This window comes from Oculina patagonica, chromosome 4 (assembly GCF_052425735.1).
Source record: "Oculina patagonica isolate OP01 chromosome 4, crgOcupat, whole genome shotgun sequence".
Taxonomy (NCBI): domain Eukaryota; kingdom Metazoa; phylum Cnidaria; class Anthozoa; order Scleractinia; family Oculinidae; genus Oculina; species Oculina patagonica.
In genome coordinates this window covers 42,890,641-42,905,727 of record NC_135761.1, presented here as the reverse complement: position 1 = coordinate 42,905,727, position 15,087 = coordinate 42,890,641, and the positions used below count along the sequence as shown (strand labels likewise).

Here is a 15,087-nt window from a genome sequence, read left to right as displayed (position 1 = left end):
AACATTGATTCATGCAATAAAGCAGATTTTAGTTGATTATACAGCAGTAGAGTGTGTTTCACTCCCTGAGTGTGCTCCAATAAGCCAAGAGTTAGCCCTAGCATCGCAACAATTTGACTCTAATCAACCCTCCGCCGTGTTTTTCACTACACTGGTGGCAGCGCTGGGATAAGATCCAAGTCTACCTGGAACCTGAAGTTTGGACAGAAGCCTCAAGGATCAGACTGTTCGGCAATCCTAGGAGATAAGTAGTTTCTTTTGTTGATTAGCTGTTGGGTTAGCTGTTGTCGCAATTTAGTTTGCGGAAATCTGCTGGGTAAACTTGCGGTTTATCGTGTAGTATTTGTGTTCAGTGTGTTTAAAAACTGTTGTAGTTTTTGTAAGAGGAAATTATAGTTACCAAAGGTGAAAATACCAACCCTTTCAGTTCAGGAACAGTGGCTGCTTTGTCGCAAAAAAAGTCCTATAGTTGTGCCCGAATCATTTGCAGCACTAGATAGCAAAGAGTGGGACTCATGGCTCACGGATTTCAAAGATTGTGCGGAAATTATTGAATGGAATCCAGGGCAGAGAGCTCGGTTTCCATATGTGGGGAGCAGCTCTGCTCCAGTTGCAAAGTATTCCAGAGACCATACGTGCGAATAACAACAATCTCAAAGCGATCTTCGGTTAAAATTTGTCCCACAAGAATGAATCAAACCTCACAAGACTGAGTTTTGAGCGTGGTGTTGAGAGAAGACGAGAAACTGTCGGATCTGTTGAGCTCTTTGCGGAGGTTAGCCAGAAAAGCGTACCCCAAGGCATCTGAAAAACTGCAAACTTGCGAAGGACCAATTTATCCATGCGTTGGAGGACACGGAGATACGGCTAAAGCTCCGAGAATCTGGCGCAAAAACACTTGATGAAGCGGATAGTCGCGCGTTGCAAATCAAGGCGATGTATGAGGTCGAGTCGAGATTTTCTTACTTTCGTAGTCTTGCATTAAACTTTAATTTAAAAAATACTTTAACAAATGTGTACATGAGGCATTTGGCTCTTTACCTGATATTAATTTTGTTCTATGACCCTCTTAAAATCTACTTCTACGACATGATCTTTAACAGTAGAATTGACATAAACCGGCATTTATGAAATTCTCTCTCAAATTCATGTCTCTAAAGAAATGTTTGATTGAGTAGTCTAATGTCTTACAAACACTCTTACAATGTTAAAAATATTTTCAAATGAGTTTTAATCAGGTGATGTATATTTAGAACTCTGCAAGGGACTGACTTCCACAACAAATTGTTTTCATGATGTGCTATAACTTGCAATCACTTCCCTTTTACCAATTCTTTTGGACATTTTGCACTCACCTTGAGGCCTTTATCTTTTTTGCCACCAAACCTATGCTGTGGGGGATTAGCCTTATAGTTAAAAGATACTCCATCTTTTAAGAGAGTGATTTCCACCATCCAAAATCATGCATTTTCTTTAGTTCAGGGTGATCCATTTCTCTACATTCAAAAAGAAATAAAAGAGATATTTATAATCAATATCATGCCAATGCTTTTGTCTACAGATTTGGAAAGCTCTGACATTTCTGGCACTGTGACAAAAATTAGTCTCACTCACTTGTCAGTTTTTATTTAACAGTAAGTACAAACCCCAACACTTCACAAAGAGCCAAAGTATGGTTAAGAGTAAAGGTTCTACAAGCATCTGTGTTCTTTTTAAGACTCCATTTCTGATAATCCTCCCCCTGTACCCAAGCTGGAAGTTCATTTTAAAGCGATGACGATCGCTTCATGCCATTGCACGACCATGTCTGTTTCACATGTTCGAACAGAATTCAAGTGAAATTGCGGCGTAGTACACAAAAGGAAAATACTCCCGTGCAGTTAAAATGGTACACTACAATGTATAAATGAAAGAGACTTATTTTATATGATGGGATCTATTAGATTTAGAAGACAGAAATGTCTAATTCTTTTAATACACAAGGTCGCTGTACAGGAGACAGTTCGACCTTTTTCGCGGCTTAAAAGCTAGCTCCCATGTATGGTATGTTGTTTATCAGATGTCGTGCCACAATACAACACATTTTTTGTTGAGAAAACACAGGGAAATCGAAAAAAATATATGTATATAATATAAAATTTTTCTGTTGTTCAGTTACTGAGCAAATCTACAAAGAAAATGTATTATTAACTTGTAACAACTGTATTTATTTGAATTCCATTAGATTCTATCTATGCTATTTATACAATCACTAACATTGCTTCTTAGGTTTAAAAAATGTAAGCTTCAGTTGAATAACTGTCTTCATTACACGTACCCAACGTTAAATTTGTGACAAATTTCCTCAAAATTATGAAAGACCCCTTGTGAAACATCTGCATCCGCATGCATTGTGCACTTGATGCTGTTGCACAAATAGTTAGTTCCCAGTCCTATCTGGCATTGAAATTATGTAAATTGTTTGGTGAAGCAAAATCTAATTGCATTGCTTTAGTTGTGTTACTGGAAGTCTGTTTAATTACCTTTGACAGTTTAACAGTGAACTCTTTCGTTACCACACACTCTGGGTAAAATGTTATACAAAATTCTGGTATGTAAACAAAAACAAAGGTGTGGCTGACTAGGGTCCTTTAACTGGTCGATTGCGTGCAACAAAAAAGACTAAAAGATACCACCCCCTGACAGCATAAGCAATGTCATCATGACGATGTCATGGCTAAAGATCACTCACCTTCAGATGTCATTTTGTTCTTGCACATTTTATGAGCATCAGTTTCAGTTTCCCAGCCAAGCTAAAAAATATAAAGAGCAGAATTGTAGTCTGTGAGATCTCAAACATTTCCCCCTGCTTTGTATTAGCAGGAGGGCATTTTGCGTGCGCATGCGTCGATATGGGCTAGTGCGCACGACAGAGAAGTTCTGCTATTGATTGTTTACATATTTTTCACAATTTATGGCCTAATTTTCAGCTCAAAATAAAAGGTGTTTTAAGTTTTATTTGCTGTATACGATACTAAGAGTCCTTGCTTTATCTTCTGACAACAACAAGCATACTTTGGTGTCGGCGTGCCGTTTATCTGATCGACTTTGGCTATGTGTATTAAACATTGCGCGTGGACAAAATGGCGACCGAATGTCGAGAACATAAATACCTTGCCCATGTTTTTAATAGCTGGGAGATCTAAACGGACAAAGTGCTACGGCTACTTAGTACTAAAATATAAAACAGCAGTTTTAACTATACGATGTTATAATCAAGTATCCCGGGTTTGAGCGAGTGGTCATGATTTTGTTCAGATTTTTCAAAAAAATGCAATTTCATCATTCTCACGATGCTAAAATCTCAAAATCTAACCTTGATCTCCAGCGTCTACCGATGATATATGGAGCCTGAAGTACTTGAACTATCGTCTAATGCTGCGAAGGTAGCGTTAAAAAATGGTCTATTGTGGTAATTTTTAGCTTTCTTTAACATACGTTCTCGCTGGTTTATTCTAACAGAGAAACTATCGTTTGTGATTATTTCCTTAAACTTAAGCATTGGTCAAAATAACTTCACATTTCGATGTACCACAATTATTCTGTTGAACAAGAAAAGAATTACTGAGATCGGTCTTAATTTTAAAGTGTTATGGTAATTCTTTGCTGGTAGACTATTTGTTTACATTTTACTATGTTAATTAGTACATTTTTGGCTCCTTTATCAAAATGTAGCCTTGATCACCAGTCAAAAAATAGCATGAAACGAACAAGCGATATATATATTTTTCAGAAACGTTCTAATAACTGCTGAATAAAATGTCTTAAGAAATAATTTTTAACTATAAACAATGTTATTTTCAAATTTTCATTCAACGTTTGTTTCTTTAAGATTGATGTTCGTTCTGTTATAACGACCGTTTTACTTCTGTGTCGCCTTATTGTGATTTTAAGAACTGCAGTTCTTGTTCCAGGAAACCCTGTTTGCCAGTCGAGGGCAAGTTGGCTTTGCTTTAGAGTCATCAGTGAGCTGCATTATCATGTGCAGAACACCCAAACATGTCTTTCCCCTCAGGGAAAACCCTTTTCTTTGGTGGCCGTCCCTTTAGGCAAAAAATCTCCCGACAAGCTATAATATTGCTCGCACTCTGCCTGTATTACAGCAATTGATTTGATGTGAAGTTTTTGATTTTTGTCGGTGAAGGCTTTCCTACCTGTCCCACATATTTTCCCATTGTTTGAAACAACGATCCCGAAGCAGGCCAGAAAATCTGCTTTATAAGAGCCTTGCCATACACAAAACACTTCTTCTTAGCGAAATTTACGTCTATATTAAATTATGTGACGATAAACAGTACAAAAAACAAAGTTTGAATCTCCCGCGCCATTTTTATTCCCAAGATCACGCGGTCTTTGTACAGCGGTTGCACGCATGCGCCCGCAAAATGCCCTCCTGCTCTTTGTATTCCCCCTTTGTAAAATACAAAACAAAGAAAAGTGTTTGCAAAGTAAACAAGAAAGATACTGTAAGACAAGCCAACACTAGCTAGATGTCAATACATTGAAGGGGTTTGCAACAAATTACAGAGCCACCAACTCAAGTGTTTTTGGCTTTAAAAAGTCATCAGAGAACTGATTTAACTCTTTTCTGGCCATACCATGCTAGGTGGTAAGCTTACGCTCAATGAAAACAAAAAAAATAACTTCAAAGTGGAGTCTGCCTCAAAGAATGCACCAAGATCCAATGGATGATTAATTGGAGAATTTGTTTGACAATCAAAGTATTTCACCTTTAGTGATCATTTTTCAATTATCGTAACCTGTTCACTTGTTTATGTACTGATATTGTAAGGAGAAATTTGATGTTGGCACTCTTGGGGCTTTAACTCTTTCGCTGCGGTTGTCGAGAAAACTCGACATTTCATTTTGTGACTCTGAGTGCGGATGTCGAGTTTTCTCGACATGATTAACAATCCCAGATTTCCTTTCGAAACTGTCTTCAATAGGGACGCTATGATCAATAATTACTTCAGATACCCTCTAGGAGAACTGGAAAGCGTGACGAGCACGATCTTTTGACGTTTGCGTATAATGGCGGAGTATTATTGACAAATTATTCATGTTACAATGTTGCTGTTTACGGCCAAAGGACATTTAAACATGGCGTCGAATGAGAAATTTTCAATCGAGGAGTGCTTCGGAGAAGATTCTTACCGACTTTTGCCGAGAATATAACAGTTGTGGTTTACGAATCAAGCGATTTCAATGAACAGATTGAGTATTTTAGACGTGGCTTTTGCAAAACAATGGTTTCAACCTTTACATTTGGGAAGGAAGCTATCAGATGGCAAACGAAATTGCTGAAAGGACTAAAATGAAATGGATTTATGAAAAGGTTGCTTTTTATGATGTAGAATTATGTTAGGCACAACTCCTGAAAATCTTAATTAAATTGCTTGAATAGAACGAAAGATATTGTTGAATATGATGCGTGACTGTGTGATTCAACGCACTGTGAAAAAAATGCAGCACTGTGGGGGAGTAAGGTCAACAGAAAAGTCAGCAGCGAAAGAGTTAAGGGTTAAGTTCGCCAATTTATTACTTCACCAGTTGAAAACCCTACTGAAGGAATTTCAAAATCAGAGGAAAGGGAAAAAACAAATAGCAAATGAAAATTAATGCCACGCTTGGAAAATACCTCTTTTTTACTTAGGCCATCCCAATAAAATGTTTCGTTTCCCATGGCCCGACTGACCCATTTTTTTCGAAAAGTAAAAAAAAAATTCCAGATTCACTAGTCAAAGAAGCAAGTACTTCAATTTACAATTGTTTTATTAACAACAATTGGTATGATGTGATGTCTTTGTCTTAAATAAACATCGATACTACATTATTTAAACACTGTTTAGGAATAACAAACAAAAAGACCACGTTTTCGAGTTCACTTTGTAATCAGGCTTTCTTACTTAGCAGCCTGGCCTTTTCTAGAACCCAGAACCCTTCAAGTGTTCATTCTTTTTTTTTGCCCGACCGACCGACCCACGATTTAATACAAGAGACGGGGTGATGGGAAACGAAACATTTTATTGGGATGGCCTTACGTTGCTGAATTGAATGTGTTTGGTGGATTTTTAATTTGACAGATAAGATCACTTGGCAAATGCATTTTGCTCAGATCATTTTCCAAAAGCAAAGGAACAAGTCTAAACAAACCAGATCTTAATCAACTGAATCCACCCAGTGTGCATTCTTAGAATTCATTATCCATTTATTTTGGGAATTAAGAACAGAAATGCCTAACAGAGGGTTTTGATTCGAGAACTAAAATTTCGATTTTCCCAAAGAGACGCTTTTAAACCTATTTCACAAAATATAAGTTTTTTGAAAATATCTTGAACGGTTTGCAATAAATGACCTTTCTACTAAACATGCATGTTAGCACACTAAAACATTACATGATGCTTCTGAAACAGAACAGCGACTATGAAACATTTTGAGCACGTCTATTCTGAACAAAAATGCAATAATATGGCTTGAGAATGCATTTAACATCGGTAAAAATGACACTGGGAATCCAACTTTCGTCCAAAACAAAACAGAGAGCGAGGGAGACACAGAGATCCAAAAGGTATTACAGTGGATTTCAACTCACTTTGGCCGCGCGGGTTTGGAAACATCTTGGGAACTTGGGAACTACATTCCTGAGTTCGCTGTTTCATTGTTATTGGAGCCAATCAAATTGCGAACTTTGAAATGAAACTCCGAGTTTGCTTGCGAAGTTCGATTCGAAACTGCGAACTTCGAATCGAATGCGATGGCGTTCGCCGATGGAGATGACTTAAAAATTTGGCTATCGACATTCGAAAAACAACTAGACTCGGAAACATTTGCTTGTATATATGAGACTCTTAAAGCTAACCAATTTTGTACCCGACTCAAAATTAAACTTATCGGAGAAGAAGAATTCAACTTGATGTTTAACAAGCAGTTGCCACTTGGCGCGAAAGCTTTGTTGCAGTACCAAATTTCTTTGTTGAGAGAGCAATCTCCCCTTCAAAAACCCACGGCTACCCGGGTGCGAGAAGAAAAGGGTGTAACATCTGAAAACACGGGACCTAAAAAGGTAGGTCAGTTTTTAAAATATTTTAGTTGAGAAAAAAAAAATCGAGCAACCTCATTGCCGACAAACCACGTGCAAATGTTTGTCCTTCCCGAAAGAATATCATTTATTGATACAGTCTTTCTCGATTATCAGAACGTACTTCGGGCCTTGGAGGATCAAGAAAAGACGCTACAGAGTCAGCTTAAAACACAAAAAGGGGAACTAAAGGAAGTCGAAATGAAGATCGATTCCATGAACATTTTAGTGCGAGAACCGCCGCCTATCGGGGGAGGAAAAAGCATTTGTGGTCACTGCCATCATCGAGGCCATCGCAACTCTGCACTGAAACCGTGCACTTTAAAGAAATGTACAGAATACACGTATTGCGGAATAAAAGAAAGACACTCTGAGTATTTCAGCCACTTGACCTCGCTTAAATTAGAGCGAAAAAAGCGAAAAGATGCTGTCGATCAACTAGAAGGTCAGCTGAAGAACATGGAACAGTTCTCCACGAGCAGTGAATACCAGTTCATCAAAAGTGTAACGCCGCGAATGTACCAAGCGGACGAATCGTACAAAGTGAACAAAGCTAAGTTAATGAGAGATGTGCGGCTGCTACGAGAGTGTCTTGATGGAAAGATCCCGCCTGTAACGACAAATGACAGTGAACAAATTAGAAATTTGATTTTAAAATGCAAGACATCTAAGCAAATTCGTGATCAAGACGATTGCCCAAAATTCACGAGTCCAGATCAATTTTCCCCAGTCAAGACTGCTGGAGGAGATGGAGATGTTCCGACTGGCGAAGAAGAATTTGTCATGCCAGTGAAAAACAACACTGAAACTCCCGAAGCAAAAAGGATTACCTCCACCGAGACTTCCTCCAGCTCATCCGACGACCGAAGGTCGAAAAAAAAGAAAGAAGAAATCAAAAGTGAAAAAGAGAAGGAAACATGGATCCCGACGGCATCATAGTTCCACCGATGACAGTTCTGAAGAAGACTTTGGAAAATCAAGTCGGAAAAACTTTCATAGTGCTTATTTCCCGCCCCAGTATTTGGCTAATAATAGTTTGCAATTTATGAATAATTTGTATGGCCGGTTGCCAGTTCCTAACAATTCTCTTAACAGTGTTCACATCCCTCATAACTACATGCCTTATTCAGTACCATTTCTTCCTATGAATGTGCAAAACTCGCAAACAAATATCCATCAAGTTCAACAAATGTGTGAAGAGAGTTCATTACCATCTGCTAATGCGTCACCCGCGTGGGAAAACTTGGAAACACTGGCAAATGTTGCCTACTCAAATGCCAATGAAAAGCTCTAATGAATAAGTTTTAATTCACCTCAAACACAGTATTTTTTGCTGTGTTTAAGGAGGTTGCTTTGTTTACAAGTTATATACAAGTTCAAGTTCCTAATCAAATTATTGTTGGGTTTGTAATTTCTGTCGCTCCAGCCTGTCTAGTGTGAGATCTTATCACGCACGCAAATAGGTTTTTTAGGTTAAAAATTCATGTTTTTATCGTTTTTTTCGACAAGTTTTACCCAGTTGGTATCGATTGAAACACCCAACTTCAACCCCTGAGTGTTGTAGCTTTGTTTCATATTGTGTAGTTCCAGAAAATATCCATAACCCCGCCACGGAAGGCTTTTTGTTTTGCACCCCCCTCCCCCCAGGAATTTCCGTTCCAGAGGGTCTGTGAGGCCCCCCCCACCCCCCAGGAATTTCCAATATCTTAAAACACCCTTTGAAAATTCGAAATTGCTTCGTACTTTAAAACGTAGGACGATTGTAACAATCTAGTTGTATCCTTAGCATTGGGACACTAAATAAAGTCGGCAGAAATGTTTAATACGTGTGTGATCTTCACTTGTAAATCTGAAATCAGTATGTAAACACGTAGCTTCAAAACTTCATTCAACGCCGCTAGAATAATTTTTTTAATTTGTTAAAAGCCTGGGCCTTTTTATTTCTTTCACTGTTAGTCATTAATTTACTAGACGATATGTTACAATTTCTGCGAACATTTCCTCGCACATCATGTACAAGTGTTTCGCGCCCACCATCAGTGCCTGAAATATAAACCTCAACATTCGACGAGTGCGATAAATTCGGGGAGACTTAAATATTCCGTTTTCTTGCCTACAAGTATTGACAAAAACCGTTCGAGAAAGACGGTGAATGACGAGTTGTAAGAATGAAATTGATAGAAACCAAACTAAAAACTTTTTCTCACCCTAAAGTAAACACTTGAAAGAATGATCCCACTGCAAGGATCTGCAAGTGCATTTGACGCAGACGCAAGCAAGTTTCAGAAGCCTGAATTTCAGACATCTCTTTCTTGTCGCTACTGAAATTCAGACAACAGTTTCCGTAAATAAAACCGGTTCTTAAATTTGAGAGGTGAAAATTCTGTAGTCGGCAAACGAAACATTCTACGTGAAAAACATCGGAGCCGTGAAGCCTTCCGTAAATAAACAAATGGCAAGGCAGACTTGTGTCGCGCCATCGCGTCTAGTTCGAAATGAACGCGTTTTATTTTTTGTGAATTTGGCATAAAATTCTTATAACCTAAATTCTTCTTGAATGAAACTTGTCTTCATTTATAACACAGATAATGGCGTCAATTATTATTACAGCTTTAGAGAAGTTATACAACTTTTGCTTTTTTAAAGCGCTGCAGTTAAAAGTTGGCAAAATTTGCATATGTCAAAAGTAATTTGAAACCTTTCGAATAAACTCCAGCGTAAATAAATGTAACACAACGCCGCACGCAAGTATCCGATTTAGATTCTTTCATACACATGTAACTGCGCTTTTCAAAAGAAAACTTAATGACAGAGTGAACTTTAAGGTTTAATATTTGTGTTCTAAATCATAACACAAACAATCGTATGCGTGACATTACACACGTGCTTCATGATCGCTTGATCGCAGGTTATGCTTCAATGCATGTTGATTTGGCGGGACCGCGCTAACTCCAACTCGGCTACCTCTAGTTCGATTGCAGCGCTAGCTAACAGAAAAAAATTAAAGCTTATGTATTAACCTCATCTCAATATTCGGGAGCAATGATTTTTGTTTGAAAACAACGTAGGTAAGACAGTATGTTTTTCTACTTCGGATCGATAGCACGTTGCTTTTAGTACTTTGTAAGTGGTTCGTCACCCTTTGGAAGAAGTAGCTTCACAAGAACCCCCCTCCCCCTCGGAAATTACGGCCTTTGAATCCCCCTCCCCCTCGGAATTTCCAGTGGCCTTCCGTGGGGGGGTCATGGATATTTTCTGGAACTACACATTCTTAAAATAATCTGGTACAAAATTGATTTTTCCATTTCAAGCATACAATGTAAACAACAAGTAGTCAAACTATAATAATAAAGACAGTTGTGTTTATGTCAAAGTTTTCAACAATTTACTCCTTTTATTTTGAAAATCAAGCTTCCCTGATAGATATGTACAATACATCATTATCTGCTGAAATAACTGAATAGCCCGAGATTTAAGTGAATCACTAACCTCATACACTGCTATTTTACTGAAACAAATGCTTCTTCATTACTCTCGACATAAGCGAGCCGAATAATTCAGGACTAACTTCAGAGTGTATATCCACAATGTCGGAAAAAATTTCTGGACATAACTGGTGTAATTCTACTTAGGCCACCATAAATCGCAACCACAGTGTGATTTTCGGTAAGGTCAGTGTTTTTTCGAAGACACCCTTTTAACGCACGAAAGCAATATTCACATGTATTGTACACGGGATGATACGGAGGCTGAAATAATAAGGTACATCCATTTCGAGCTAGCATATTTCTTAGAGCTGGTTCAACATGTCTCGTGTGGTGAAAACCACAATTATCCATTATAACCGTGTCACCTTGTTTAAGCACAGGATTTTCTAAAACATCTTTTTCTTCTAAGGCTTCAGCAAAGAAATTCAACAGCTCCAGTCCATTTGACGGTCCATTTAGAACATTAACGTGGCTTATTCCAAATATGCTATGGAGAAGATTCACAGTGTAATTAGCGTTTGACGCGTAACGCTGTATTTCAACTGCTGGTGCTCCAATTTGTGAGTGGCCATACCTTCGGTTTCCTGTTGTTTTGATCACGGAGCATTCATCAAAGAAATGCATGCTTGTTGGATCAATTGTGCTACACGCGGTTAAATATTCTAGAAGGCGCTGTTCCGCATTCTCAGTTAACGACTCTCTGGCTGTTACATTTAGTCGCTTGTAGGAATATCCCAGATCTTCCCGCACGGCTCGAGAAATTGAAGATTTGGATGGACAATTTTCTTTCAAACACACGTTGTTATCGACAAGTTTCTTTTGAATTTCCTCGGCGGATATGCTGGGTTGTTGTTGTTTACAGAACTCTATATATGTTACAACGTCTTCGGTTCTTGCCAGCCGTGTCTTGTTTTCCCCAATTTTGTGGTTACTGTGTCCACGTTTAGCAAAATTGTCGATGATGTTTTGAACGGTGCTTTTTGAAATATTCAAATCTTTTCCTATTTGCCTTTGTGTTGTTCCATTTAGCCATCTCTCAATGATATCTTCTCTTGCTTCATTTGGAATCGCTTTTCCTTGATGTACGAAAGGATTGTGAGCCATATCACGAAATATTTCTTAATCAGCTCGTTCGAGATAAATTTTGAACTTTGATGCGAAATTCGCAGTTTCGAATCGAACTCCGCAAGCAAACTCGGAGTTTCATTTCAAAGTTCGCAATTTGATTGGCTCCAATAACAATGAAACAGCGAACTCAGGAATGTAGTTCCCAAGTTCCCAAGATGTTTCCAAACCCGTGCGGCCAAAGTGAGTTGAAATCCACTGTAACCGTAGTGTACTCTCAAACGTTTCCCTTCGAATTTGACAAAATTAACACAGTCAAGTCGGCTTTCTAAAACACAGAACGCCCTAATTCGGCCAACTGCACAACAAGCACTCTCTGCGATTGAAGAAAATCAGGAGTGAAGCGCGAAAATGTAAATAATTTACTGAAGAAATGTACAATAGACCAAGGAACCGCTTCCCGCGTAAACAACATTCAGCTAAAATCGCTTGATCATGAGTCGATTAGCACGCTAGTAATCAGAATTCATGAGTGGGGATATTATTCTTTTGTATTAATGCAAACACGGAACGTGGAACAAGGAACTAGTACAAAATAACGAGGTTTTGGCGCTTTCTTTGCGAAGAAACAGCTCGAGTTTGAACAACAACAACCGCTTAGCTCTCGAATCGTCTGCCACGTTCGAAAATAATTTCTGTTCGCGAACTAGTGAAAGAAAACAAGGGAAACACTTCTGCTAAATAAATAACATGACAGTATGTTCCTAATAAAACGTTTTGGCAGCGAAACACGGCACAAAAACAAAACAGTTTAGCACTTACCTCGAATGCACACGATGCCATGTTGTAGCTTGCTCATTTGTGCTGAAATGGCACATTGCGCGGGCTGCACTGGTTCAGCTGTTCTCGTGTTACTTCGTGTTACATTCACGCCCTTTCCCGTAAGTCCCGTCCCGTCCCGGGCCCGAACATCCCGTCTCCAGATCATTTGAAAATGGACAAACGGAAGCAAATCAAATTGTACCTGGATCTTTGCGTAGATCAGGATTAGCGATGAAAATAAAGCAAGCTCTTTTTTTTTTTGATCATCGGCTAGACAGACGAACCGTCATTAGTAGCTAAGCAAATCCCGGTAAAAATCTAAGAAATCCGCCGTGGCCAGTTAGGCGGGGGGTCTGGCCATCAACAGTTCAACACACACAAAAATAAATTGCTCGTATATAGTCAGTTTAAATAGCTAGGTAGGTAACTAAATAATTTTCTTTTGAGAAAAAGTTGAAAAGAAGCCTAATCCAGCACCCGGGATCAAGCGAGACAAAAATGCAATTTTTCGAGCAATTTGATCGTCAATTCGCTGTTATCTTTCAGCTTGCTTGTGAGATTCGAGATTCAAGGGCTGAAAGGACCACACGAAGATTTCAAGTTGTTTATCTTGGTTTGATCAGAGCTCTTAGCTCTCACAATGGAATCCATTGGAGGTATCATTAATGTTTGGGTTTGTCTGCTGACCTTGTCTTGGAACTCCATTAAACTTCCAAATATAGATCCGTGTTATATTAATTTTTGTTCTTTATTTTTCTGAATTTGTCTTTGGACGTTTTCTCTTTGTGTTAAATGCTACTGAGCCTCGGGGAGGGGGGGGGGGGGGTACTCTGGTATGTTTTGGATGGGTATGTGCCGCTCGGTTCTAAGCAGCACCGCGCTTTAGAAAGAATTTGCATCCAAAATGATACCGTTCTAAAAACAGTTCAAATTTTTAACAACCCGGTTTTGCTGCTGATGGCATTAATTTGAAACTTTCGGGCGTTCAGAGTGTCATACCCCGTTCTAGAAATTGTTTTGTCTGTTTTTAAAATGGATACCACGTTCTAGATCGGGAGGCCAAAGTTACGACCCTGTTGGGTGGCACATACCCGTATAGGTATTTTTGGGGAGTACTCCCGAGTCATCCAATGTTCGGCGAGATTCGTATCTAACCGTGACTGCAATTTAGCTGTGATACCGTAAAATTCCGGTTATAAGACCCCTGCTTATAAGCCCATCCCGGTTATAGGCCCCCCTCTGCTGAATGACAGTACTGAACAGGCTAAATGTTGCTTTATTATGTGTTTTTAACCTTAAAACGTATTTCGATCAACACTCCCGTGGCTCGTTTCGGAACGTTTTTTTTTAATTCCGCTTATAAGCTCTCCCGGATATAAGCCCCTCCGCTTATAAGCCCACCCAAAACCCCTTGCGAAGTTGTATAAGCCCAGGGCTTATAACCGGAATTCTACGGTATTTGATAAAGCTTCGAGGGTGTAGTAAATTGAAATCCTCCAAATAAAGAACAGAAATAGCAGCGGCCCAACAGTAGTCTACTACTGCTGCCCACATTTTTAGAAATTGTATTTAGCAGGCCCCTCTGGAGACCAGCCACTGTGCTGAATGGGCCACCCTGCATAAATAAAGTTTTACCTTACCCTTACCCTTACACCCCCCCCCCCCCGCACAGCTTCTCCCCGCTTTAGTACTTCTACCCTCATTTTCAACGTAATCTAGAGAAACAGACCCTCTATGTCGTTAAAGCACCCTTGCCTGATAGTCCCAATGATCTTTTTGCTATGGTGGATTGTTTGAGTTGAAAAGTGGAGGAACTGCCATGCCGACAGCCCCCTCCCCCCGGTAGTGTATAAAATTTGTAAAGGCTGCAGTCATAAGCTTTCTGATTGTTTTCATTTGTGGTTGTTTTGTTTTCTTTTGACAAACAAGCCGATATGACCCCTATTGTTCAGCGCGGCACGTTGAACTGATAAGACATACTCTATATCTAATCGAATTGCACATATCAAAAGGTCATTTCCTTTCCTTATGTAGCACAGAAATTAATGACCACACGAATCACAGGATCCCTATAAGCTACCCTTATCCGCGATGTATAAATGCATAGCCCATAAACGAGACACCCCCAGGTTTTTTCAAGCGTTCCTCTCACAAGTCCCTCATGGGTGAATAAATGATTAAATAATAAAAGGTTCCACGATGCAACAAATTTCGGTGTTGCAAGTTGCAGAAACATGTTGCACAAAGTAGAACCGAGTTCTACTTTTTGCAACAATTTTTTTCAACTTGCACCACCAAAATTTGTTGCAAGACAAGTTGAGCGCGCGGTAGTAATACGGGCAACAACTCGTTCAATTTGCAATGCAACAATGTTGCGAGACAAGTTGAACAAAAATGTTGCCCGTATTACCGGGCCTTTATGGGTGAATCAATTAATTCAAGGAGTCGTTTTCATTCAAAACTAACCAGATAGTGTTCAAATCAACATTCCAGTTTTATAATTAGTCTAAGTGTGGGAAACATTCAAGCAAAATGATTTTGCATTATAGAAATCATAAATTCAGCTTCGACAAAAATGTCAAAAATGATCTCTTG

At 39.0% G+C, this 15,087-nt stretch overlaps 1 pseudogene; it reads right to left on the bottom strand.

Moving 5' to 3' along the window:
- LOC144648488 (uncharacterized) overlaps positions 1–15,087 on the bottom strand; it is a 344,754-nt pseudogene that overhangs the window by 35,092 nt on the left and 294,575 nt on the right.